Source organism: Hypanus sabinus, chromosome 1, assembly GCF_030144855.1.
Source record: "Hypanus sabinus isolate sHypSab1 chromosome 1, sHypSab1.hap1, whole genome shotgun sequence".
Classification (NCBI taxonomy): domain Eukaryota; kingdom Metazoa; phylum Chordata; class Chondrichthyes; order Myliobatiformes; family Dasyatidae; genus Hypanus; species Hypanus sabinus.
The window spans coordinates 36,454,828-36,482,638 of record NC_082706.1 but is presented as its reverse complement, the minus strand read 5'-3'; the positions used below and the strand labels follow the sequence as shown (position 1 = coordinate 36,482,638).

Sequence of the window (27,811 nt, the reverse complement as noted above, 5' to 3'; positions counted from 1 at the left end):
GTCTCTATTACCAGAGGATTTGAGTGCAATCATTGCTTGATTTATGACGGAGGGGTTTTCCTGGAAAATAGTTGCTCAGTGAAACTTTGAAATTGAAGTATCTCTGCAACTACATTCCAGCTCTTTCAGTGCAGAGAATTCCCACACACAGGGGTGTGGCTCAGTAGTCAGTATAACAAAACGTATCTTCATGACTTAGAACACAGAACATAGAAAACTACAGCACAGTACAGGCCCTCCAACACTCGCTGACCTAAGATGAATCTAACCCTTCCCTCCTTTCTCCTATCACCCATGTGCCTATCCAAGACTCCTGTGTCTCCTAATGCATCTGCCACCAGCCCATGACAGTGCATTCCACACATACCACTCTCTGCGTAAGAAATGTACCGCGGACATCTCCCCTATACTTCCTTCCAATCTCCTTCAAATGATGCCCCTTCATACTAGCCATTTCCACTCTGGGGAAATAAAATCTCTGACCTATGCTTCTTATCGAACTGTACACCTGTATCAAGTCACCTCCTTTGCTCCAGAGAGAAAAGCCCTAGATCGCTCAACCTATCCTCATAAGACGTGATCTCTGAACAGGCAGCATCCCGGTGAATCTCCTCTGTACCTTCTACGAAGCTTCTGCAACCTGAGGCAACCAGAATGCAACACAAGTGTCGTCTAACCAGGGTTTTACAGAGCTGCAGCATTACGTCATGGCTCTTGAACTCAATCCCCTGTCTAACAAAGGCCAAGACACATATGCCTTCTTAGCCACCTTTGAAGGCACATTCCCAAACGGGTCAATGGCTTTGCAGCACAAAGTGTAACCATCAGGCATTCTTGCATTGAGGATCATAGTGGAGGAATGCAATGGGTGGACAACTCAATGACTTGGGTTCAGTCCTGACCTCAGGTGCTCAAGTGTGTGTTTGTGGGGGGGGGGGGGTTCCTCATGGTGACCACATGGTGTTTTCTCAAGGGACTATGGCTTCCTCAAACAGCCCATGGAAGTGTGAATTGGTACATTAAATGGCTACTAGTTGTCACTAGTGTGCAGACAGGTGGTGGAATCCAGCAGAGTTAATGGGTGCACGAGGAGAAAAAATGGATTAGGAATAAGTTTGGTGTAAAAATGGTGGCCCGATGGTCAGTGGAGACTCAGTTAGTTGAAGGGTCCATTTCAGCACTTCATCTGCCCGACTGTGAGTAAATATGTTTTACTGCAATAACACAAGGCCTTGGCAAGATTAGTCCTGCATCATCATATGCAAAACTTGTCTCCCTAACTAAATGATATTCATGCAAAGGAGGGAGTGAATGAGGGCATGGTAGAGTAAGCGGCAAAGTGGGGCAAGATTCAGTCAGCTGGGTCTCTGCTCTTTGAAGCTTAGGAACCTCGTCAACACAAAATTCGTACAGCCTCCAGTCAGGATGTTTCTCTTGACTAAGCAGTCTATAACCAGAGGTCACAGTTTGAGAATAAGGGCCAGTCATTCGGGACTGAAATTTGAGTCTGAGCAAAATTCTGAGCAGAAATATCTTCACTTAGAATGTCAAATTACAGCTCCAGCAACTCTGTCAAATCACTCAAAGTCACCTCGCATTTCTCAAACACGCAGAATCCATATTCCTCCATCCCCTTCATATTCGTGCCCCTAAATAAAAGCATCTTGGACATCACAATCTGGAGTGCTTCCATTATCGCCCCAGGCAGCAAATTTCAGACACCTACCACTTTCTGTGTTAAAAACTCACCCCACTCCTGCATAAACTTTCCCCTTCTCACCTTAATGCCCTCTGGTATTCAACCCCTGGGAGGAAAATATTGGATGTTTACTCTATCTATGCATCTCATAATCATTTAAACTTTTATTAGGGTCTCCTTTCAGTCTCCAGAGAAAACAACCCATTTACAGCACATGCTCTCTAAACCAGGCAGTATTCTCTCCTTAGCCCCCACATCTTACCTGTAATGTAACTGCATATAGTACTCCCAGTTTTATATAGCTGCATTGGCAAGCACTCTATACCCCTTCTTTACCATGCAGGGAGGTATGGACTAAGGAAAAGGAACTGTAAATTCTTTCCCTTTTGGGTCTGTCTAAACCACAACTGACCAAATGATGCTGAAGAGAAAAAACAGGGATGGGAATGGTATTAATTAGCCTACTCTTTCAAAGAACTGTGCTGTAAATGGCTGTGATCATTCTGAGGCCCAGTCTCGAGGTCAGCAGGACAGCCAAACATGGGGTTCCTAGACAGTTTTTAATAACCATTCAATAATCAGAAACATGCATAGTTTACAGATACTTACAGTTTACGTCCCCTTCTTTAGATTGATTTGTTGCTAACTTTATACACCAACAGTACTGACCTCCTTGCAATACTGGCTCGTCATCTCAAATACGCAAATAAGTGACATTGAGAAGTCACGTATGTTACAGACGTCAATCCATGGGAAAAAAAAAGGTTACTGCATTAAAATTATTCTGTTAGTAACTTGTACGAGGAATCCCCACCCTTATGAAGGGCCTTATCTGAGAAAAACAAGTCTGCCTCCACCCTGGGCCTGCTGCTCCCATCACCATAGCAACAGCACTCTCAGAGACCTGCATCTGCACGAGGATCTCGCTCACAGCCTGCAGCTTCCTGAGGGACCTGCAATCAGTAGGAACCTCTCCTCTCGCCACAAACAGTTCACCCAAATCAGCTGAAAGCATGTGTGATTGCTAAACAGACAAAACAGCGTCAATCAGAACCTGTATCACTGCGTGCATCCCAGGAGCTGTGACCAAACCTCACATCCAGCGGCACAGGCTAGCGGGACCACTTTTCCCCCATCCAGACACAGCTGTCTGCTGCAACTGGCTGGTTTCTACTTCAGCTGCCTCGAACTGCAAGTGCGCAGTGCCCGACGGAGCAAGGTGGGATGGCTGGAGGCCTCCCTAGGCGTGCACTGAAACAGCTGTGCATTCCTGGCAGCTCAAAGCCTCCAGCACTTTCAGTTTTGATCTCCAGTGCTGACAGGTGGAGCGTGCTTTTGTTAGCAGCTTGATGACAAAATCTACAAGCCAGTCAGTTAACACTTCCCAGCCTACAGCGGTCACATAACTGGAAGATTAATTCCAAGATCTGCTCTAGGCCGAGGTGCAGATTCAAACTTCTCCACTGTAGCTGTGGAATTTAAATTCAATCACTTCATTATTAATTTATTAATTTGTTTAAAGCAGCATCTTAAGTGATTTGAGAACCCACTGACAGCCTCTGTGGTCTGGCTGATCTTTAATTGCTGCATAAGATGTCCCAGCACAAATTTCCATATCCTTCTATGGAAAGGTGAAAAGGAAGTTACCAGGGGTGAATGTCAAAATGCTCATTCAAAGGCATTTCTTTTAAAGGATCAAAGATCAGAATTGTAGGGCATTGGTACCTTTGCAGCAATTAAATCTGGGGTCTTGAATGTTTGCAGAACTGGAGGAAATTTCCCAGTGATGGGGATTTACTCAGGACACAGTGCAGATCAGTTACCCAAGAGATAATGTAGACAGATAGGCACAGGTTATATGGGGCAGCAGGTTGTCCAACACTGAGTCAGAAGGCACAAAACAATAATATTTGATCCAAACAGACGAGGCTCTTGGGGGTGGGGGGGTCTTACCCAACATTCCATCAGACCGTAAGATATAGGGGCAGAATGAGCCTGTCGAGTTTGCTCCGCCATTTCACCATGGCTGATGCAGGTTTCCTCTCAGCCCCAATCTGCTGCCTTCACCCCATATCCCTTCCTGTCCTGACCAATCAAGAATCTACCAACTTCTACCTTAAATGTACATAAAGGCTTGGCCTCCCCAGCTGCCTGTGGCAAAAGAAATTCCTCCCCATCTCCATTCCAAAAGGATGCCCCTCCATTCTGAGGCTGTGTCCTCTGGTCTTTGACATTCCCACCATAGGAAATATCCTCTTCACATCCACTCTATCAAGACCTTTCACCATTTGATAGGTTTCAATGGGATGACCCCTCATTCTTCTGAATTCTAGTGAATACAGGCCCAGAGCCATCAAACGCTGTTCATATGACAAGCCATTCAATGCTGGAATCATTCTCGTGAACCTCCTTTGAATCCTCTCCAATGTCAGCACATCCTTTCTAAGATAAAAGGCCCAAAACTGCTCAAAGTACTCCAAGTGAGGCCTCAATAGTGCTTTAAAAAGCTTCACTGTTACATTCTTGCTTTTATATTTTAGTCCTCTTGAAATGAATGTTAACATTGCCATTTCACCACAGACTCAACCTTTAAATTAACCTTCAAGGAATCCTACACAAGGACTCTCAAGTCCCTTTGCACTTCAGTTTTTTTGGTACTTCCTCTCCATTTAGAAAACAGTCAACCCTTTCATTTCTTCTAACAAAGTTCATGACCATAAACTTCCCAGTACTGTATTCCACATCCTATTTCTTTGCCCATTCTTCTAGTCTAAATCCTTCTGTAGCCCCTACTTACTCAAAACTACTTGTCCCTCCACCCATTATCATCTGCAAACTTTGAAACAAAGTAATCAATTCCATCATTGAAATCATTGACATATAATGCAAAAAGAATCAGTCCCACACGGATCCCTGTGGAACACCACTAGTCACTGGCAGCCAGATAGAAAAGGCTCTCTTTATTCCCACTCTTTGCCTCTTGCCAATCAGCCACTACTCTATCCATGCTAGAATCTTTCCTGTAATACCATGGGCTCGTAGCTTGTTAAGTCTCCTCATGTATGGCACCTTGTCAAAGGCCTCCGTAAAATCAAAGTACACAACATCTACCAATTCTCCGTTGTCTATCCTGCTTGTTACTACTTCAAAGAATTCCAATAGATTTGTCAGGCATATTTTCCCTTGATACTTATTCCCAGCCTACTTACCATATTCAATTTACCTGCTGTTTTGTTGTCCCTCATTACTACCTCTCCAGCATCATTTTCCAGCAGTCTGATATCCAGTCCTACCTCTCTATTACATTTTAGGATCGAAAGAAACTTTTGGTTTCCTCTTTAATATCATTGGCTACCTTACTTTCGTATTCCATCTTTACCATCTTAATGACTTTAGTTGCTTTCTTTTTGTTTTTAAAAGCTTCCCAATCCTCTAACTTCCCACTAATCTTTGCTCTATTATACACCCTCTCTTTGGCTTTTATTTTGACCTTCACTTCTCTTGTTAGTCATGGTTGCATCCAGCTTTCCTTTAGAACAGTGGTCCCCAACCACCAGTCCGCGGCCCAGTGGTTGGGGACCACTGCTTTTGAATACTTCTTCCTCTTTGGGATGTTTATATCTTGTGCCTTCTGAATTGCTTCCAGAAATTCCAGCTATTGCTGTTCTGCCATCACCCCTGCCAGTGTACTTTTCCAATCAATTCTGGCCAACTCCTCTCTCATGCATCTGTAATTCCCTTCACTCCACTGTAATACTGATCTATCTGACCTTAGTTTCTCCTTCTCACATTTCAGGGTGAATTCGATCCTATTATGATCACTTTCCCCTGAGGGTTCTTTAACCTTCAGCTCTCTAATCAATTCTGGTTCACTGCACAACACCAAATCCAGAATAGCTGATCTCCTAGTGGGCTCAACCATGAGCTGCTCTAAAAAGCCACCTCATAGACACTCTAAAAATTCCCCCTCCTGGAATCCAGCACCAACCCGATTTTTCCAATCTACCTGCATATTGAAGTCCCTCATGACTATTGTAACATTGCCTTTTTGGCATGCATTTTCTATCTCCTGTTCTATCTCTGTAGGCCACGTTCTTATTACTGTTTGGGGGTCTGTTTACAACTCCCATCAGGTTTTTCTTTTTACCCTGTAGTTCCTTCGCTCTATCCACAATGATTCAACACCTTCTGACCCTGTGTCACTTCTTTCTAATGATTTGATTTCATTTTTTAACCAACAGAGCAGTGCCCCCCCCCCCGCCTTCCTGCCTGTCCTTTCAATACAAGTATATCATTGGACATTAAGGTCCCAGCCATGATTCAGTGATGCCCACGACATCATACCTGCCAATCTGCAACTGTGTTGAAGATAATCTACCTTATTCTGTGCACCGTGCCCATTCAGATACAACAATTTCAGTCCTGTATTCACCTTTTTGATTTTGTCGCTCAACCTTTTGATTCCTAACTTTGTCTGGTGTCTTACCAACATCTGCCTCCACAGCCTCTCCACTAATTGTTCTGGCACTCTGGTTCCCATCCCCCTGCAGCTCCAGTTGGAGCCCCACCATGCAGCATTAACAAATCTTCCCACTAGGATACTAGTCTCCCTCAGTTCAAGTTCAACTATCCCTTCTGTACAGGTCCCACCTTCCCTGGAAGAGAGCCTAATGATCCAAAAATCTCATGCCCACCCTCCCTCCTACACCAACTCCTTAGCCATGTATTAAACTGTATAATCTTCCTATTTCTGGCCTCACTAGCACAGCAAACCCAAGATCACAACCCTAGAGGTCCTGCCCTTTAACTTAGCATCTACCTCCCTGAACTGCCTCTGCAGAACCTCGTCACTCATCCTACCCATGTCATTGGTACCTACATGGACCATGAACTCTGGCTGTTCACCCTCCCACTTAAGAATGATGTCTCGGACCCTGGCACCTGAAAGGCAACATACCATCCGGGAATCTTATTCTCGCCCACAGAATACCCCTAACTAATGAATCCCATTACCACAGCGTGCCTCTTCTTCACCCATCGCTTCTGAGTCACAGAGGCAGACCCAGTGCCAGAGAACTGACCACTGTGACTTTCCTTTGATAGGTCAACCTCCTTCAACCCTGACAGTATCCAAAGTGCTGTTACCTGCTGTTGAGGGGGATAGCCATAGGGGTACTCTGCACTAGTTCCTTAACACCGTTCCCCTTCTTGACTGTCACCCAGTTTCCTTTGAACTGCACCGTGGGTGTAACTACCTCTCTCTATGTCCTATCTCTTCAGCCTCCTAAATGATCCAGAGTTCATCCAGTTCCAGCTCCAAGTCCTTAATGTGGAGTATTAGAAGCTACAACCGGCTGTCGTTGTCAGGGATGCTGGAGGCCTCCCTGCCTTCCCACATCCCACAAGAGGAGTATTGCACTATCCCGCTTGTCACCTCTACCTAGATGAGCAGATATAAAGAACAGAAGGAACAAACTTGAGCTTTTCTTTCCTTTGCTCTCTCTGAGTGAAGCCTCGAAGAGCTAATGCCTCAAGATCACCACTCTAACTATGTCCATTCAGACAATGGCCCATTCTTCCCTTGGTAATTATTTTTCCTTTGCACATATTTATCCAACTAGTTTTGAAAATATTTTGAATTTGCTTCCACATCTCTTTGATGCTGAAATCTCTATGAAATGCTAAAACATGGTGGGACAGTACTTCTCTGACAGATTCGTGATCTCAGGGCAGCTCAGGAACACTGTAATTGGGAATGTCTTCTAGAAAGGCTCAACTATGAGAGGGACCTCCCTGCAGTCTGCCACTGAGAGGGTTGTTGCCCTCTTCTCATTGTCCAAGGAATTGTTGTGCACTGAAGACCAAGTGGATATGACCTTCACAGCACAACAAATCTCCGTGGTAGCTCAGCAACTCCACCCTCAGCAACAGCCTCGTCGACTCACAAAACTGACTTATCAGCTGACCGTGGAGCTTCTCCTTCAAATGTACTCATTGACACATTACCAATGTACCCTCTAAGGTATTGGCACATGCACATCTTTTGCTACTAGCACACAAAGGAATTTAAACTATGCACAGGAGTTTGTCATCCTCTACGTCATTGGCACGTAAAGTATATTTCATGATTGTACTGAGGACTGATTCCTTTTCCGGTTTCTGATGCGAACGGTGTTGACAACGCGGAGTTTGTGATGATTTGTCTGCAGATTTTACAGCTGTCTTATTTATACTATTTTTATTGAAGAAGTTATTCAGTGTGCAAATGCTGTCATCATTGAGCAAAAAGTTGCACAGCACAAGATTTTTGCGCATGCTAGTCATTACAAATTAGATGGAACATTGCACATTATTGATAGACGTAACCAACGGGCACACTGGAAATCCAGACCCCGTACAGATAGGATTAAGAAAGGCAGCGGCATCTTCTCTTCTGCAAAATGGAATTTCACACCCATAAGCTTCCAGTTGAAAGGAATAACGCAGAGGAGAAGCAGTAACATGCTCATCTTTTGTCAACAGTTTTGCAGAGTCAAGATCACCCCATTCTCAGTCACTGAATTACAGTGGACTCCACACACACACGCACACTCACTCACTCCTGCTGACTGCTTCTCTGTGGTGTAGTGCCTGTTGTGCCTTACAGCAAACCAGCCCCCAATGACAACCCCATAATATAACAATCAAGCTTCACACTGACACACATCGACAGTGATCATTTTCCATTTCTAGGAAGCCAGCTCCCAGCAGAAGTAGATATTGATGATAAAGTACCCATCTCATAGTAATAGGCCATAGTAAAAGACCAAAATCTCAAACACCACATTTACTGTCTACCAGTTGGCAGTCACACCCGTGTGCTTTAGGGGCTGGGTAGCCTATGGCAGGCACCTCTAAACAATGCTTCTACAAACTGCTTCCAATCAATATAGAACAGGAACAGACTGTTCAACCCACATTATGCCAAACTAGTAACACTATTGACACCTCAGCACTTCTGCCTGCAGATGGTCCATATTCCTCCATTCTCTGCACAAGCATGCACCTGCCTCAGAGCTTTTAAAATGCTTCCTTTGTGTCTGTCTCCACCACCATCCCCGGCAGCGAATTCCAGGAACCCGTCATTCTCTTGCAAAGAAACTTGGCCTATACATATCCTTTCAATTTTCCCTCTCTCATGTCACATGCATGCCCTCTAATATCAGGCAATTTGACCCTGGGCAAAAGATACCAGCTCTCAACCGTATCCATGCCCCTCATAATTCTATAAACCTGTTGGGTCTCCCAAAGGCCTCTGCTACTCAAGAGAACTCAAGCAACACACACAAAAAGCTGGTGGAACACAGCAGGCCAGGCAGCATCCTTAGGGCGAAACACTATCGACGTTTCGGGCCAAGATGCTTCATCAGGATTAACTGAAAGGAGAGGTAACAAGAGATTTGAAAGTAGGAGGGGGAGGGGAAATGCGAAATGATAGGAGAAGACCGGAGGGGGTGGGGTGAAGCTGAGAGCCAGAAAGGTGATAGGCAAAAGGGATACAGAGCTGGAGAAGGGAAAGGATCATGGGACGGGAGGCCTCTGGAGAAAGAAAGGGGGAGGGGTGAGCACCAGAGGGAGATGGAGAACAGACAGAGTGATGGGCAGAAAGAGAGAAAAAAAAAGGAGGGTGGAAAATAACTAAATATATCAGGGATGGGGTAAGAAGGGGAGGAGGGGCATTAACGGAAGTTAGAGAAGTCAATGTTCATGCCATCAGGTTGGAGGCTACCCAGCCGGTATATAAGGTGTTGTTCCTCCAACCTGAGTGTGGCTTCATCTTGACAGTAAAGGAGGCCATGGATAGACATATCAGAATGGGAATGGGACGTGGAATTAAAATGTGTGGCCACTGGGAGATCCTGCTTTCTCTGGCAGACAGAGCGTAGTCAAACTCAAACTCAAGTTTGTCTAACCTTCCCTTATGGCAGCATCTTGGTAAACCACCTGCACCCTCTCCAAAGCTTCCACATCCTTCCTGTAATAGAGTGACCCATCACCTTATGCAGACACCTTCAATGGTTAGAGTTTCTGGGAGCAATTCAAAAGATGCAGGATAGATACGTCCCAGAGATGAAGAAACAGTCTAAAGAGAGGATGAAGCAACTGTGGCTGACGAGGGAAGTCAAAGACAGCATAAAAGCAAAAGAGAGGGCAAAAAATTTGTGGTAAGTTAGAGAATTGTTAAGCTTTTAAAAAACAACAGAAGGCAACTAAAAAGCCATAAGGAGAGTAAAGATGAAATGCGAAGCTAAGCTAGCCAATAATATAAAAGAAGATATCAAAACTTTTTTCCTATCCTCTATATAGGGGCAAGAGTGGATAATGGACCGCTGGAAAAGTAGTAATGGGGCACAAAGAAATGGCAGATGAATATAAAAAGTATTTTGCATCAGTCTTCACTGTGGGAGATACTAGCAGAAATTCAAGAGTGTCAGGGGGACAGAAATGAGTGAAGTTGCTATTACTAAAGAGAAGGTGCTTGGGAAGCTGAAAGGTCTGAAGGTGGATAAGTCACATTCACCAGATGGACTACAGCCCAGAGTTCTGAAACAGGTAGCTGAAAAGATTGTGGATTGTGAATGATCTTTCAAGAATCACCAGATTCTGGAATGAGTCTAGAGGACCGGAAAAATCCAAATGTCACTCCACTCTTTAAGAAGCGAGGGAGGCAGAAGAAAGGAAACTATAGGCCTGTTAGTCTGTTCTCAGTGATTGGGAAGCTGTCGGAGTTGATTGTTAAGAATGTAGTTTCGGGGTACTTGGAGGCAATAGTCCAAAGTCAGCATGGTTTCCTTAAGGGGAAATTTTGTCTGACATATCTGTTAGAATTCTTTGAGGAAATAACAAGCAGGATAGACAAAAGAGAGTCAGTAGATGTTGTAAATCTGGATTGTCAGATGCCTTTGACAAGGTGCCATACATGAGGCTTCTAAATAAGAGCAGAGCCCGTGGTGTTACAGGAACAATAATAGAATGGATGGAAGATTGGCTGACTGGCAAGAGGCAAAGAGTGTAAATAAAGGTGGCCTATTCTGGTTGGCTGCTAGTGACGTGGTGTTCTGCAAAGGTTGGTGTTGGGACCACTTTTTTTTCACTTTATATGTCAAAGGTTTGAATGATGGAATTGATAGCTTTGTGGCCAGGTATGAGGCAGATAAAAGAAGATAGGCGGAGGGGCAGGTATGCTGAGAAGGCAGGAAGTCTTCAGAAGGACTTAGACAGATTGGGAGAATGGGCGAAGTGGTAAGGAGGTGTATGGTCATGCACTTCCATAGAAAGAATAAATGTTTAGGCTATTTTCTAAATGGGGAGAAAATTCAAAAAACAGAGATGCAAATGGACTTGGGAGACCTTTTGCAAGATTGCCTAAAGGTTAACTTGCAAGCAGAGTTGGTGGTAAGAAAGGCAAATGCAATATTAGCATTCATTTCAAGAAAACTAGAATATAAAAGCAGGATGTAAAGCTGAAGCTGTACAAGGCACCGGTCAGATGGCAATTAGAGTACTGTGAGCAGTTTTGGACCCCAGCTCTAAGAAAAGGTGCTGGCATTGGAAAGGGTCTAGAGGAGGTTCATGAGAATTACTCTTGAAATGAAAGGGTAAGCATTTGAGGAGCTGGCTCTGAGCCTGTACTCGCTGGAGTTTTGAAGAATGGAAGGGTGGATCTCATCAAATATTGAAAGGACGACAGAGTGGATGTATCCTCCAGTGGGTGAGTCTAGGACCAGAGGCCGCAGCATCAGAATAGAGGGACATCCATTTAGAAAAGAGATAAGGAGGCCAAGTTATTGGATATATTTAAAGTGGGGGTTTATAGGTTCTTGATTAATCAGGGCATCATAGCTTATGGGGAGAAGGCAGGAGAATGGGGTTGAGAGAATAATAAATCAGCAATGATAGAATAGTGGAGCAGACTCTATGGGCTGAGTGTCCTAATTCTGTAAGGGTCCTATCATTAATTGTGTATTTTCCATTTAAGTTTTATCTCCCAAAGGGCAACACCTCACATTTGGCCAAATTAAAGTCCATCTGCCATTTTTCTCCACTCATATTCATCAACAGTGCCGTCTTTGTATTATCTGCATAATTAATGATCTATTCACATACATTTCCATCAGTTTTTAATACATATACACACACAGAGGTTCTCGATAGATCCCTGAAGAATAGCACTGGTGTGATCTCCTGCCAGAACAAGTCCTATCAATCATTACCTCTGCAATGCACACAGAATGCTTGAGGAACTCAGCAGGTCAGACAGCATCTATGGAAATAAATAATTGCCGTTTTGGGCTGAGACTCTTCTTCATTACCCTCTGTCATCCATGAGGGTGCTAATTCTGAATCCAAACTGTCAAGTCACTGTAGACCCCATGCATCTTAATCTTCTGGATGAGTTTCTCATGTAAGAACCTATGTTCACTTAGAAAGGTAAGGTCTCACTAGGAGTCAGCATGGTTTTGAGATCATGTCTCATAGATCAGATAGGTTTGTTTTAAAGAGAAAAGCTCCTGACTTGAGGCAAATTAGAGTGGATAAATCCCCAGGGACTCGGACTTTGTGGGAGGCTAGCGCAGAAATGGCAGGGTAGCCAGCAGAGATATTTAAAATGTCCTTAGCCATGTGTGAGCACCGCAGAATTGGAGAATAGCTGATGATGTTCCATTGTTTAACGTAGTCTCTAAGAATAAGCCAAGAAATTATAGGCCGGGGAGTCCGACATAAGTTATTGTAAAGTATTCTAAGGGGCTAAATATACAAGTCTTTAGACAGACAGGAGCTGATAGCATTAGTGAACATGTCTGGTAGGTCACATCTCACCAATCTTATAAAATTTTTTGAGTAAGTTACCAGAAAAGTTGATGAAGGAAAGGCAGTGGATTGATGTCTACATGGACTTTAGCAAGGCCTTTAACAAGGGAGGTGACATGGGAGGTTGGTCAAGAGGTTTCCGCCACTTATCATTCAGGATGAGATGGTATATCGGATTAGATATTGGCTTTGCAGGAGAAGCTAGAGTGGCAGTAGACTGTTGACTGGAGGCCTATGACTAGTGGAGTGCCACAGGGATCGGTGCTGGATCCATTGTTGTTTGTCACCTACATCAATGATCTGGATCAGCAAATCTGTGGATGACACCAAGATTTCAGGTGCAGTGGACAGTGAGGAAGGCTATCTAAGCTTGTAGAAGGGTCTGGACTAGCTGGGAAAATGAGTTGAAAATGGGCAGATGGAATTTATTACAGACAAGTGTGAGGTGTTACACTTTGGGAGGACCAACCAGGGTAGGACTTGCACAGTGAGCAGTAGGCCATTGGGGAATGAAGTAGAACAGAAGGATCCAGGAATACAGATCCATAATTCCTCATAAGCGGTAGAGGGGGTCATAAAGAAGACCTTTCGGCACATTGGCCTTCATCCATCAATTACTGTGTGCAGGAATTGCGATGTTATGTTGAAGTTGTATAAGGCATTGGTGAAGCCTAATTTGGAGTAGTGTGTGCAGTTATGGTCACCTATCTACAGAAAATATGGCAATAAGATTAAAAGAGTGCAGAAAAAATATACAAAGATGTTGCAGGGACTTGAGGACTTGAGTTATAGGGAAAGGTTAAATAGGTTAGGACTTTATTCCCTAGAGTGTAGGAGAATGAGAGGAAATTTGATAGAAGAATACAAAATTAGGAGGAGTACAGAGTAGATACAAGCAGGCTTTTTCCACTGAGGCTGGGTGAGACAAGAAATAGAGGTCATGGGTTAATGATGAAAGATGAAATGCTTGAGGGAAACATGGGGGGGATTTCTTCATTCACAGGAAGGTGAGGGTCTGGAACCGGCTGCCAACAGAAGTGGCGGATACAGGTTTGATATCAACATTTAAGAGGAATTTGGATGAGAGAGGTATGAGGACTATCCTTTGAATGCAAGTCAATGGGACTAGATGGGCCAAACTGCCTATTTCAGTACAGTAGTGTTCAATGACTCTACAAAGAAGGTGGTGTGGTAGACATGGCTTCCTTGGACTTGAGTGAGGCTTCTTATCAAGTCCCACATGGTAGGTTGATCAGAAGGTAAAAGTACACGGGATCCAAGGAACATTGGCAAACTGAATCCAATATTGGTTTTGTAATAGGAGACAGAGGGTATTGGTGTGGATAGGGTGTTTCTGCAATTGGAAATTTGTAACCAGTGGTATACTACAGGGATCAGTACTGAGACCACTGTTCTTTACAATATACTGAACATACTGTACAATATATTCAGATTTGGATGAGAATTTAGTAGTCTAATAATCAAGTTTGCAGACAACACAAAAATTGACTCATAAACATTGAAGAAATTGCCTTTGGATACATTGGGACACAGATCAGCTGAAAAATTTGGCAGATGGATTTCAATCCAACCAAGTGTGAGGTAATGCACTTTGGGACATCAAATTCTGGCAGGATACAGAGTAAATGGCAGGGAACGTCAGGGTGTGACATACAGAGATTCAAATTAATTTATTGTCGTATACACTAGGGTGCAATGAAATTCATGTGACACTCACAGAGTAAACAGTGCACATGGTCATAAAAATACAATGATAAACAGCACTAAACAACAAAGTGAGGGAGGAAATGACAAGTCTGCCACAGTAGAAGTTTGAGGAATTCTCGTGAGCAATCTGATTCTTCTCAGCCACGTTAAGAAGGTACAGGCGCCACTGGGGTGCCTATCTTTCCTTTCTGGAAATGAAGGCTCAGGTGGATATGGTGGCGAGGGCAGCACTTGGAATGCTGGCCTTCATAGGCTGGGGTATTCAATACAAGAATCGTGCTGCAGCTGTATAGCACACATGGAGTACTATGTACAGTTCTTGTTGTCACATTATGGGGAGGATGAGAGAGAGTGCAGAATCTCAGCAGGATGTCACTGGGAATAGAGTTTAAGGAAATATTAGATAGGCTGGGTTTATCCTCATGGGAATGTGGGCGATCGGATAGGTTGTGTTTATCCTCATGGGAATGTGGGTGATTGGATAAGTTGTGTTAATCCTCATGGGAATGTAGGTTCATCGGACAGATTGGGTTTATCCTCATGAGAATGTGGGTGATTGGATAGGTGTATTTATCCTCATGGGAATGTGGGTGATTGGACAGATTGGTTTTATCCCCATGGGAATGTGGACAATCGGATAGGTTGCGTTTATCCTCATGGGAGTGTGGGTGATTGGATAGGTTGTGTTTATCCTCATGGGAATGTGGGTGATTGGATAGGTTGTGTTTATCCTCATGAGAATGCAGGTGATTGGATAGGTGTGTTTATCCTCATGGGGATGTAGGTGTGTTTATCCTCATGAGAATGCAGGTGATTGGATAGGTGTGTTTATCCTCATGAGAATGCAGGTGATTGGACAGATTGGTTTTATCCCCATGGGAATGTAGGCGATCGGATAGGTTGTGTTTATTTTCATGGGAATGTAGGTTTTTGGATAGGTTGGGAATGTAGGTGACTGAGGGGTGATCTTAGAAGTTTCTAAAACTATGAGGAGCATAGATAGGATAAGTAGTCAGAGTCCGTTTCCTGGAGCAGAACTTGGGGGCACAGGTTTAAGGTAAGAGGAGAAAAACTTAAAGGAGGTCTGAGGTGTTAGTTTTTGCACACAGAGGGTAGTGAATATCTGGAATGAGCTTCCAGAGGAGGTGGTAAAGACAGATACCTGTACAAGTTTTTTTAAAAGGTGCTTTTTGCAAGGGCTTGGGTAGGAAAGCTGTGGAGGGATAGGCAAATGAGATTAGCGTTGGACAGGCATCATGGTTGGTGTGGACAAGGTGAGCTGAAGGGTGTGTTCTGTGCTATACAATTCCTTAGACACAGATCTCAGAACAGCACAGCCCAAAACATCTGCACCAAACACAATGCCTAATTAGTTCGCTTTTGCCTGTACATGACCCATATTCCTTCATTCTCTGCATTATTTATTTATTTGCTGTATGTAGAGATACAGCACTAAACAGGCCCTTCCAGCTCAATGAGCCAAGCTCCCAGCAACCCAGTTTAGTCCTAGCCTAATCAAGGATCCCCAATCAAAGACCCCCCATGACCAATTAACCTACTAACCAGTATGTTTTTGGACCATGGGAGGAAACCCTCCTGGTCATGGGGAGAACATAGGAATTCCTTACAGATGACACTGGAATTAAACTCCAAATTCTGATATCCTGAGCTGTAATAGCATTGTGCTAACCGCTACACTACAGTTGTGCCCCATATACACGTCCTGTCAAGGGACACATATATGGGGCACAACTGTAGTGTCGACTGTACTTTTTTCCATAGATACTGCCTGGCCTTCTGAGTTCCTCCAGCATTTTGTGTGTGTTGCTTAGGTTTCCAGCATCTGCAGATTTTCCCTTGTTCGTGTATATTTGTGTGTTTATCAAACAGCCTCTTAAATGCCACCATGATAATGTGATTTTCACATCCTATACGTCAGTAATGGTCATTCTGATTCTGCCAACTGGCAGCATGTTTCAGACACTTACCACTCTCCATGTTATAAAACAAACTTGCCCTGTACATCTCCTTCAAATGTTTCCCCTCTCACCTCAAATCCTATCTTCTCAAATGTAATATTTCTATCCTGGTTTAAAGATTATGACAGACTACCCTATCTACATTTTTATAATTCTATAAACACCTATGAGGTCTCCCCTGAGCCTCTGAGGCCTCTGTTAATACCTCATACCCTCAGATCCAGCCAGCCTCCTGGTGAACCTCCTCTGCACCCTCTCCAAAGCCTCAACATCCTTTCTGTTCTGGTTGTCCCATTAGACACACACACAAAATACTCGAAGTATAACCTAACCCAAAACTTATATAAGATTGTCTTCAATGGATCCTAACAGTTTCCACTTGAAGCCATTTTTCCTTCCTCTACTAGAACCATTCATGATTTTGAACACTTTTGCTAGAACTGCCCTTATGCTGGGGTTTGGGCATATTTTGCTGCTTCATGTGCATTTAGGTCATGCTTGAACAATATTGACACTCTTCCCTTTCCTACCCTCAAATCTCCTGCTTCCTAGGTGACTCTCAACATCCAGGTCAATGCTGGTCCTGCACGACTGGACCACGGTAGCTCCAGTTCAACCTGAACTGCTCCACTCCAAATGACCGTCCCCTGCACATATTCCCGCAGGCCCGCATTTTTTATTCGTTGCTGATCAGGCTGCAATGAGAAGGTGGGGTGAGCTATCAGCTTTTATGGTTGCAGTCATTCTGATGTCATTGCTCTTGTAGCACTGTTGGTTAAAGAGCTCCAGGATTTCGACTCAGCAGTAACAATTAGACAGTCTGAGGTCCTGGTTGTTGACTCCTGTGGTTTTAAATATATAGTAAAATCTGTACTTATTAACTAATTCTAAGATCTATAATCCTTATTCATCTGTAGCTGATTAACCTGCTAGTGCATATTTTTATGATCGCACCCAACACTGTTTCCGACTTGTGGAAAGGTCCGTCTACCAATGGTTCTCTGAACCTTTACGTGACCTGGGCAGTGACTGTGCTTGAAAAGAATAATTCTCCTGCCCAGAGGAAGATGATCGAGGTCCTGATTTCCTGTAGTCTCTGTTCCCTGCATCATCAGGTCCCATGGATGTGCTGCGTTTCAACCTGTAATTCCAATTCAGGACAAGAACCCAGCAGACCGAGGTGTTCGCACTACCAGCTGCCCCTGCCCTGCTAGGTCAGACAGGTTGAGTTTGGGGGATGCTGTCATAATGCATTTTGGTAAAAGGAACAACAGTGCGGACTATTATCTAAATGAGGAGAACCTACAAACATCAGAGGTGCAAAGGGACTTGGGAGTCCTCATGCAAGAGTCCCAGGTTAATTTATAGATTGAGTCTGTGGTAAAGAAGGCAAATGCAATTTGTTTCAAGGAGAATAGAACAGATAATTCTGCGGCTTTATAAGACACTGGTCAGGCTGTACTTGGGAGTATTTTCAACAGTTTTGGGCCCCATATCTCAGAAAGGATGTGTTGTCATTGGAAAGAGTCCAGACAAAGTTCACGAGGATGATTCTGGGAATGAAGGGGTTAACATATTAGGAGCAGTTGGCAACTTTGGGCCTGTATTCACTGGAATTTTGAAAAAAGTGTGGGGATCTCATTGAAACCTACCAAATGTTGAAAGGACTAGATAGGGTGAATGTGGCAAGGATGTTTCCTCTGGTGGGGGTATCCAGAACTAAAGAGCACAGCCCCAAAATTGAGGGGCAACCCTTTAGGACAGAGGTAAGGAGGAGTTTTTTCAGCCAGAGAGTAGTGAATCTGTGGAATGCTCTGTCACAGTCTGCAGTGGAGGCCAAGTCTGTGGGTATATTTAAGGCAGAAGTTGATTGGTCAGGGCATCAAAGTATACGGTGTGAAGGCAGGTGTATGGAGTTGAGTGGGATCTGGAATCAGCCATAATAGAATGGCGGAGCAGACTCAATGGGCTGAATGGCCTAATTCTGCTCTTATGTATTATGGTTTTATAATAGCCTGGGCTGAGCAGATAATGACGGTGCATCCTGCAGATTGTGAACACTCAGCCGTGAGGACCAGCGATGGAGGGAGCGGGTATTTTGATTGATGAGGATACTGAGGCTGTGACTTTGAGGAGATGATCTTTTCTGAGCCCTTGACATTTCTGGCACACTCTTCGGTTCCAGAGGATTGGGGTGTATCAGGTTTGAACTCCACAGAACTGCAGTGCAAGGATCTGTAGGTCCTGCTATCTCCATTTCCAATGGTCCGGATGACTTGGTGGTGACTGATATCAGGGTGGGTTTAATCAGTATCTGCCTCTGTGCTGTGACTTTGTTCCCAATTTAGTGACTGTTGCATCAGGATCTCTGCTAGGAGAAAGTGGGTGAAGACATTAGCATGAAAACTCAGAATAAAGGTGCCTCTAAATACTGGTTTCCATATTTCAAGTACATCCGCAGGAGCTTTACTGAAAGATGAAATGGAGAATAGGAAAATAATTGGTTCACTAAGTAAACTAGTTCTGAAATTCTAGTTGATCCCAATTGACACTTAATGCAGTGTAGAGAAAGTTTCCAAAGTTAGTTCCTGGAAAGGTGGAGAGAACTTTGGAAGAAGGATTGGCAGGATGGAGTTCAGGAAAATGAGGAGTGACCTTATTGGAACATCAGGTTCCGAGGGGTACTAACAATATGGACACGAAGAGGATGAGTTCCTCCGGGAATCTTGCACTAGGAGGCATTATCCCCGAATAAGGTGGAAAGGAGGAGGAAGCTCCTCTCTCAGAAGGTCATTTGGAATTCTTTGTTTCAGAGAACATTCGAGGCAGAGTCAATGGAGATGATGAGTCAATGAGACAAGCAGATCCCTGCATCACAGGAGAGTCAAAAGGGAAAGAAGGAGGGGCGAACACAGTCTGGCTGAATAGTGGAGCAGCTGTTGTTTGCATCTTCCAATTTCTTCTGTTGTTGTGTATGACTACCAGAGCTGCCCTTTGAGAGGTGGGAATTTCTGAGATTTTCTGAGATTTAATATTGACTTCAACATGTGAAGAACTCCACATTGCACAAACTCCTGCTGTACACTGCCAAAGCCAGGACAATGTACAAAACAGACACAAATGGAGAAAATAATCAACAACAAGGTTCACAAACACACATACAAAAGCCTTAGCGTTGCGCAAGGTGGAAATATTTAAACTGAAACATTTTTCAATGATTTGCCGAAGTTCAAGGAATTGAAGTTCTTCACCTGTCAGGTCATAGACAATAAACATTTCTTAATGAATACTCAAGACCCTTCTCACCATCGTCCCCCCACTACTCCCCCAACACCTCATTCACCTTTTAGACACCACATACAACTCCACTGCCTTCTAACATTAATCATACTGCACAGCAACAAGCCCTTTGGCCCAACTCATCGATGCTGACCAAATGATCCCTGATCAGTCCCATTTGCTTGCATTTGGCCTGTATCCTTCTAAGACTTTCCCTATTCACCTTCCTGTCCAACATTTTTTCTTAAAATACTGTAACTGTACCCACCTCTACCACTTCCTCTGGCCACTTTATCCACATAACACACGTTGTGTGGACAAACTTACCCCTCAGGTTCCCTTTAAATCTTTCTCCTCTCAGCTTAAACCTATGCTCTTCTCGTTTTATACATGTGAAGACTATCTACCTTATCTATATTCCTCAATAATTTATTAATTTTATTTTAATTTTATTTTATCCAGAGATATGGTGCAACATAGGCTCACTTGGCTCTTCGAGCCGCACTGCCCCGATTGAATCCTAACATAATCACAAGACAATTTACAATGACCAATTAACCTACCCAGTATGGCTTTGGACTGTGGCAGGAAACCGGAGCACCTGAAGGAAGCCTTTTCATTCCACAGAGAGGACGTACAAAGACTCCTTACAGAGGACCCAGAGATTCAACTCCGAACTCTGACGGCCCAAGCTGTAATAGTGTTGTGCTGACCACTACGTGACCATGGTGCCCTGACCTCTCAAGTCACTCCCCAGTCTCCTTCATTTCGATCCTATGCTGGTTTGCTTTTCCAAAATATTTCACCTCACATTTATCTGTATTGAAATCCATTTGCTACTCCTCAGCCCATTTCTCTAACTGATCAAGATCCCCCTGTAATCTACGATAAACTTCTTCATCATCAACAAAATCTCCTACTTGTGTGCCATCCACAAACTTACTGATCAAGCCTTGTGCATTCACATCTGAATAACAAACAAGGGTCCCAACACCCATCCCTGTGACACGCCATCAGACACCATCTCCATTCCAAGAATCAGAATCAGACTTTAATCGCCAAGTACCTGTGCACATACAAGGAATTTACTTCCGGCAGATGTTGTCTCTCTGCTCATAACAATAATAATGATAAATATAAATGAAAATATAGATTATACATACAAGTAGTGCAATCCAAGTAATAGTAAGCCAACAGTTAACCGGTAGTTAACTGTTCAGCAAAGTGACCGCAGTAGGGAAAAAACTTCTCCAGTGCCTATTAGTCTTAGTCTGGAGGGATCTGAAGCACCTACCAGACGGAAGCAGTTCAAACAGTCCGTGCGCAGGATGGAAGGAGTCCTTTATGACGTTCCCCGCCCTCTTCCTCAACCTGGAAGAGTAAAGGTCCACAATAGAGGGCAGGGAGGCTCCAATAATGCGCTCGGCAGTCCTCACTGTGCGCTGTAGTCTGGTTCTATCCTGCTTGGTGGCAGCTCCAAACCACACAGTGATGGAGGTGCAAAGGACAGACTCAATGACTGCAGTATAGAACTGCAGCAGCAATTCCTGAGGCAGACCATATTTCCACAAGAGCCGCAGGAAGTACATCAGCTGCTGGGCCTTCTTCAGGATGGAGCTCCAATCTCCAATCACCACCTTCTGCTTCCTACCCCAGAGCCAATTTTGAATCCACCCAACAAGCTCTCCCTGGATTTGACTGGAACTAACCTTCCAGACCAGCCTACCATGCAGGACCTTGTCAAAAGCCTTGCTAGTGTCCAAACAGTCAACATTCACTGCCCTACACTCATCTAACCATTTGGTTACCTCTTCAAAAACTCTCTAAGGTTTATAAAGCAAGACTTCACACTGACAAAACCACGCTGACTCCTCCCATGTCAGAGGGAAGAGTTAGATTGATCTTAGAGTTGTGTAAAAGGTCAGCACACCCCTGTGGGCTGAAGGGCCTGTACTCCACTGTATTATTGTGTTCTAAAGACACTCCATCTAAATGCTGTCCCTCAAAATCCCTTTCATTAACTTCCCACCACTCATGTTAGCCCTGTAGTTCCTTGCTACCCTTCTTAAGCAATGGAACAACATTAGCCACCTACTGGTGTCTGGGAACTTGTCAGGTGGCCCTTTACCTGCTTTCTACAACTTTCTACGTTTAAGACAGCTATCAATGAGAATAACCTTGTGGGAAAGTATTAAAATACAGGAGAGCAAATTATGAGAATATTAGGCAGGGATTAGGGAGAGTTAATCGGGAACAGCTGTTTTTGACCAAGTCCACATGTAGAGGGTGTTTAAAGACCAACTGCACGGAGTACGGTAAGAAGGAAGGGCAGGCACGGTAAGGTAAGGAAACCTTGGGTGACGAGAAATATTGTGAATTTAGTCAAGATTTAAAAGGAAGAGCATGTAAGGTTTAGACAGCCAAAGTTATACAGAGCCCTTGAGGATTATAAAGAAACCAGAACAAAAAAGAAAAGAATTAGGAGAGCCAAGAAAGGCCATGAAATGTCTTTGGCAAGCAGAATTAAAGAGAATCCCAAGGCATTCTATACATACATCAATATCAAGAGGATAACAAGGGCGAGGGTAGACCTCTCAAGAATAAAGCAAGGAACATCTGCTAAGAGGCCAAAGGCATGGGCGAGGTCTTAAATGAATACTTTGTGTTGGTATTCACCAAGGGCATGGATGTTAATGGGATCAATGTGGAGCATGATATTAAAAAAAAGATAGTGTTAGGTTGCTTGAAGAACATTAAAGTGGATGTCCCCGGGGTCTGATTTAATATTTCACTGGTTACTGAGAAAGACAAATCTTGGATTGCTGGGGGATTGAACAAGAACTTCATGTCCTCACTAGCCACAGGGGAGGTTCCAGAGGACTGGCAAGTAGCTAATGTTGTTCCTTTGTTCAAGAGCGAACAAGGGATAGTCCTGGAAATTGTATACCACTGAGTCTTAAGTCAGTGGTAATGAAGCCATGGGAAAGAATTCTTCAGGATTGGACTTATGAGCATTTGGAGTGCCACAGCTTTACTTGGGACAGTCAGCACGGCTTTCTGTGGGGCATGTCATGGCTTGCTAACTTGACTGAATTTTTTGGAGGAGGTGACAGAGGTAATGAAGGTAAAGCTGTGGATGTTGTCGACATGGATTTTATTAAGGCAGCTGACAAGGTCTTTCATGGGGGCTTATCCAGAGGATTAAGATGCATGGCACCCATGGTGCAGAGAAAATGCTCAGAGAATGCAGGCAGGCAGGATTAGTTTAATTTGGCATCGTGCCACAATATGACACAAGTATGAAGGGCCAAAGGGCCTGTTCTTGAAGAAAGGAATAATATTAGCTGCTCACCAATCCTCCGGGACTCACTTGTGGCTACAGTGGAAATAAAAATCTTGATCAAGTCCTCAGTAATCTCATCTTTTGCCTCCGTCAGCAGGCTGGGGTCTGATTCCATCTGACTCTGGGGACTTATCCACCTTACCGTTCCTTTAGGAGCGCCAACACCACCTTACTCTTTTCAATACAAACTACTCATTTATAATCTCACCCCTATCCTTTAACCCCAGCAATATAAACAACAAGGTTTCGCTCCCAGATGAGCTTAATGCCTTTTAAGCCCACTTTCACCAACAGAAAACAGAGGCGCCTTCATGAACCCCATGGCCCCCAACGACCCTGTGGCTTCAGTCTCTGAAGCCCACTCGAGAGTATCCTCCACGACAGTAAATCCACAGATGGCATATTGAAGAACTGTCTGGAGTATGTGTGGACAGCTTCAACCTCGTTCTTCGGCTGTCTGAGGTACCCATTTCCTTCAAGCAGGCTTCAATCGTACCGGCACTCAAGAAGAACGTGGTAGCCCTGACTCAATGACTATCGTCCAGTAGCACTTACATCCATTCTGATGAAGTGCTTTGAGAAGCTGGTCATGAAGCACATCAACCTCTGCCTGAGGAGTGACCTGGAGCCACACCAATCTGCTTACCATCATGGCAGGTCAACATCAGATGCCATTTCATTACACCTTCACTCAGCTCTACAACATCGGGACAATTAAGATACAGATGACCACAGCTCAGCATTCAACACTATCATCCCCTCAAAACTAACCAAGCTCCAAGACCTAGGCCTCAATACCTCTCTGTTCATCTGAATCCACGATTTCCTCACTTGCAGACTCCAGTCAGTATGGAATGGCAACAACACCTCCTCCACAATCACTATGAGTACAGATGTACCACAAGGCTGTGTGCTTAATCCCCTGTTCTACTCACTTTATGCCTCTGATTGTGTGGCTAATTACAGCTTCTTTGCCATATTTAAGCTAGCTGATGACACGACTTGTTTCTGGCTTTTTGGTAGAGACCACTGGCATATAGGAGGCTTGGAAAAAATAGTTGAATGGTGCCACAACAATCTCTCACTCAACATCAGCAAAACCATAGAGCTGACTACAGGAGTAGGAAACTGGAGGTCCTCATTAGGAGATGAGGTGTGGAGAGGGTCAGTAATGTCAAATTCCTCTGTGTTATCAAATCAGAGGATCTGTCCTGGGACCAGCACACAAGTACCATCACAAAAGAATGATAACAGCTCTATTTTCTTAAAAGTTAGTGTAGATTTGGCATGTCATTTAAAACTTTGTCAAATTTTTGTAGACAGATAGTATCCCAAATGGTGGCATCACAGCCTGATATGGAAACACCAATGCCCAGGAATAGAAACTGGTGGATACAGCCCAGTCCATCGTAGGCAAAGCCCACCATTGAGTACCTTTACAACAATCAAGAAAGCAACATCCATTGACAAGTACCCCCACCAACCAGGCCATGCAACCTTCTTGAAACTACCATCAGGCAGGAGGTTCAGGAGCCTTGGGCCTCACACCATCAGTTTCAGGAACATTTATTACCTCAGAGACCTCAGCCTTGACCCTGCCTTGTGCAGCTGGATCCTGGACTTCCTGTCAGATCGCCAGCAGGTGGTAAGAGTGGGCTCCCTCTCCTCCACCCTTCAGATTCTCAACACAGGAGCCCCTCAGGGCTGTGTACTGTCCCCTCCTTTACTCCCTGTACACCCATGACTGTATCGCCACCCATAGCTCCAATCCGCTAATTAAATTTGCCGAAAACACTCCATTAATTGGCCTTATCTCAAACAGTAACGAGGTGGCCTACAGGGAGGAAGTCATCTCTCTGACACACTTATGTCAAGAAAACAACCTCTCCCTCAATGTCGTAAAAACAAAGGAGCTGGTTGTGGATTACAGGAGGAATGGAGACAGGCTAACCCCTACTGACATCAATGGATCTGGGTTTGAGAGGGTAAACAGCTTTCAAGTTCTTTGGCATCCACTTCACCGAGGACCTCGTGGTCTGCACACACCAATTGTGTGGTGAAAAAAGCACAACAGCGCCTCTTTCACCTCAGATGGATGAGGAAGTTTGGTATGGGCCCCCAAATCCTAAGAACTTTCTACAGGGGCATAACTGAGCATCCTGACTGGCTGCATCACTGCCTGGTATGGGAACTGTACCTCCCTTAATTGTAGGACTCTGGAGAATGAAGCGGACAACCCAGTATATCTGTAATTGTGAACTTCCCATGATTCAGGATATTTCCAAGGACAGGAATGTAAAAAGGGCCCAAAGGATCATTGGGGTCCCAAGTCATCCCAGCCACAATCTATTCCAGCTGCTACCATCCGGGAAACGGTACCACAGTATAAAAGCCAGGATCAACAGGCTCTGGGGCAGCTTCTTCCACCAGGCCATCAGACTGATGTACTCATGCTGATTTGAGTATACTCCATATTACATTGACTGTTCTATTTATTATAAATTACTATGATTGCACATTGCACATTTAGACGGAGACGTAATGTAAAGATTTTTACTCCTCATGTATGTGAAGGATCTAAGAAATAAAGTCAATTCAGCTCAGAACCATGAGGCTCTTGAACCAACATGGTTAACTTCACCAAACTCAACTCTGAACTGATTCCACAATCTACAGACTCACTTTCAAGGTCTCTACAACCATGTTTTTTTTTACAGAATTTATCTTCTTTGGCACTTTGCTTGTTTGTCAGTCTTTGTTTATGTACAGTTTTCTTCAATTCAATTGTATTTCTTTATTTTCCTGTAAATGCCTGCAAGAAAATGAATCTGATATAACATAACTGCACATAGTTCAATATTTACTTTAACATGTTCCCTCCTTTATCCTGAGGTCCTACCCTCTTCCTAGTTATTTCCTTATGTATAGATTCTCTTTAATCCCACTTGCCAAGGACATTTCATGGCCCCTCTTGACTCTAATTCATTCCTTGAGTTCTCTTCTGACTTAACTTCTCCCATGGCCCTCTAAAAAACCTGAATAAGTTAGTCAAATAAGATTTCACAGATCTCAGCTGACTCCACTCAGTTCAATGATTCTTCATGACATTTTATTATATCCTTCGCTCCACTATTCCCCCCACCTGCTCTGCCTTGTTTTCTCTCCCTGTTCTTTTCTAAAGAGCAGGAATAATTTCAGTGCTCCTGAACACTCACAGATGCAACTCACACATGCTGCAGGAACTCAGCAATCAGGCAGCACCTATGGAAACAGTTGACGTTTCGGGCCCAGGGTTGCAGACAGAAGCTCAGTGGAATCACTTGCCTGCATCAGTCACAGCAACTATGCTGTAGCTGGGCAGCAACCTTTCCTCCCCCACCACCCCCCACCCTTCTGTATCTCCCCATGGTCCGGGCAATGGACAATACTGTCCAATCTCCACACTACCTACAATAGTGCCTCACAGGAACTGGCCCTCAGTCCTACAGTGCTTCCATTGAAGACAATGTCCAACTAAATCTCACAAGGTCCCTCTCCCTTCCAATCCCCACAGATCCACTGGCCTAGCAGCTTCTCAGACAGCTCTGTGGTCTCTCCCTTCACTAATTAACCCCCATCTCTGCCATGGGCTCACAAGGCCTCCAACCACTCTGCAGAAACTGGCAAAAATCAACTGAGAACCAGCCCTGATCAGCTGGAATGCTGTCTTCTTCATTCACAAATCAGTGCCACAAGTCCCTTACTCTCCGTGTGGCTGTAAATCCAGGTGCATGTGGAGGGGGTGAGGTGGGGAATGGATCTAGGCGAGTCTGGGGAGGAGAGAAGTGCCTGACGACCGGGGGGGGGGGGGGGGGGGGAAGAGCAGAAACGTCTCCATATGTATCGAGGTGAGCCTGTGTTTGGGGTGTGAGGGGAGGGAAGAGTGATCCGGATTTGTCCGGGGAGGGAGATAGAAACGGATCTAGCTGTGTCCGGGTGGTGGCTCTTGGTGCATAGGTGTGTGGGGGTGGGGGTGGGGGAGCGGGGTACTGATCCGGCTGTATTCCTTTCTGGAGGAGTAAGGGAGAAGCCTCACCCTGCCGGGACCGCAGACCCACGCCGCTCTGCTACACAACGGGCTGCCCCTAGCTCCGGCTCCGGCTCCGGCTCGCTTCCACTCACCTACCGTCCGCTGCACAGCCTCCGCCTGCCCGTCAGCGCCTAAGCGGTTCGTTATCAGCAGCTTTGAGAGTTGAGTAAAGCAGCGGACACATCCTTTTGTGCCCCCCAGCCCACCCCACCCCACCCCGGTCTGGCGCAGAGGTAAGTGTGGCGACGGTCGGAGACTCACGGTGGCTGGGAACCGTCAAGGAGAGAGAGAACGAGAGCGGGTGGGCGGGCTGCAGCCCCAGCTCGCTGCCGGCTCTGTGGATGGCTCCTTGCAGCCGCACCTACCGGGCCGGCGGGAGGCTGTGGCCGCCAACGTGACGGAGCATCTGCGGCAGAGCGCCCGGCCAGGGTACACCCCTCCTCCCCTCCCCTCCCCGGCGTACCCCAGTGGGTGGAACCCGGGCGAGGAGACCACCGGGCCCGGGTCCGTGGTGAGGGCCACCCCGGCACAACCTGTTGCTATGGCGACCACCCCAGTCTTGGCAAACCTTAAGGCATTTCTGTGTCACCTCACCCAGGGCTACTGAAAGCAACACAGTTAACTCTCTTTAGGGAAAGAGTAGCGGATTGAGGTAAATTTGCAGGGGGGAAAGGGGTTTTCTTCCGCCCCAATTGATGTTGGTTTAAAATTGGCACCTGTACTGAATTAGCCCTTTGCCACATTCGATACGTAAGGTAGTTAAAATAAAACAAAGCACAACATATTGCGTTGCCGTTTAGAGGAAAGGCAGTTCACTTAAACGAAGTGCAAAAGCCACGGCCGGCAGATCAAGGGTTAATATT

General features: G+C 44.8%; 1 protein-coding gene across 11 annotated transcripts in view; it reads right to left on the bottom strand.

Annotated features, from left to right (window-relative positions):
- dmtn (dematin actin binding protein) overlaps nt 1-27,543 on the bottom strand; it is an 84,959-nt gene extending 57,416 nt beyond the window's left edge. Inside the window, exons 1-2 of one of the 11 annotated variants that reach the window (XM_059967429.1) lie at nt 27,210-27,307; nt 25,562-25,691 (exon numbers count right to left, since the gene is read on the bottom strand). The gene's annotated coding sequence lies outside the window, so the exon portion shown is untranslated. Of the gene's footprint in view, nt 1-2,308; nt 2,459-2,753; nt 2,848-25,561; nt 25,692-27,040; nt 27,162-27,209; nt 27,334-27,411 lie in introns of those variants that run through there. The other 10 variants (XM_059967463.1, XM_059967412.1, XM_059967420.1 and 7 more) reach the window with 10 other exon arrangements.
- Nucleotides 27,544-27,811: the final 268 nt, after the last annotated feature.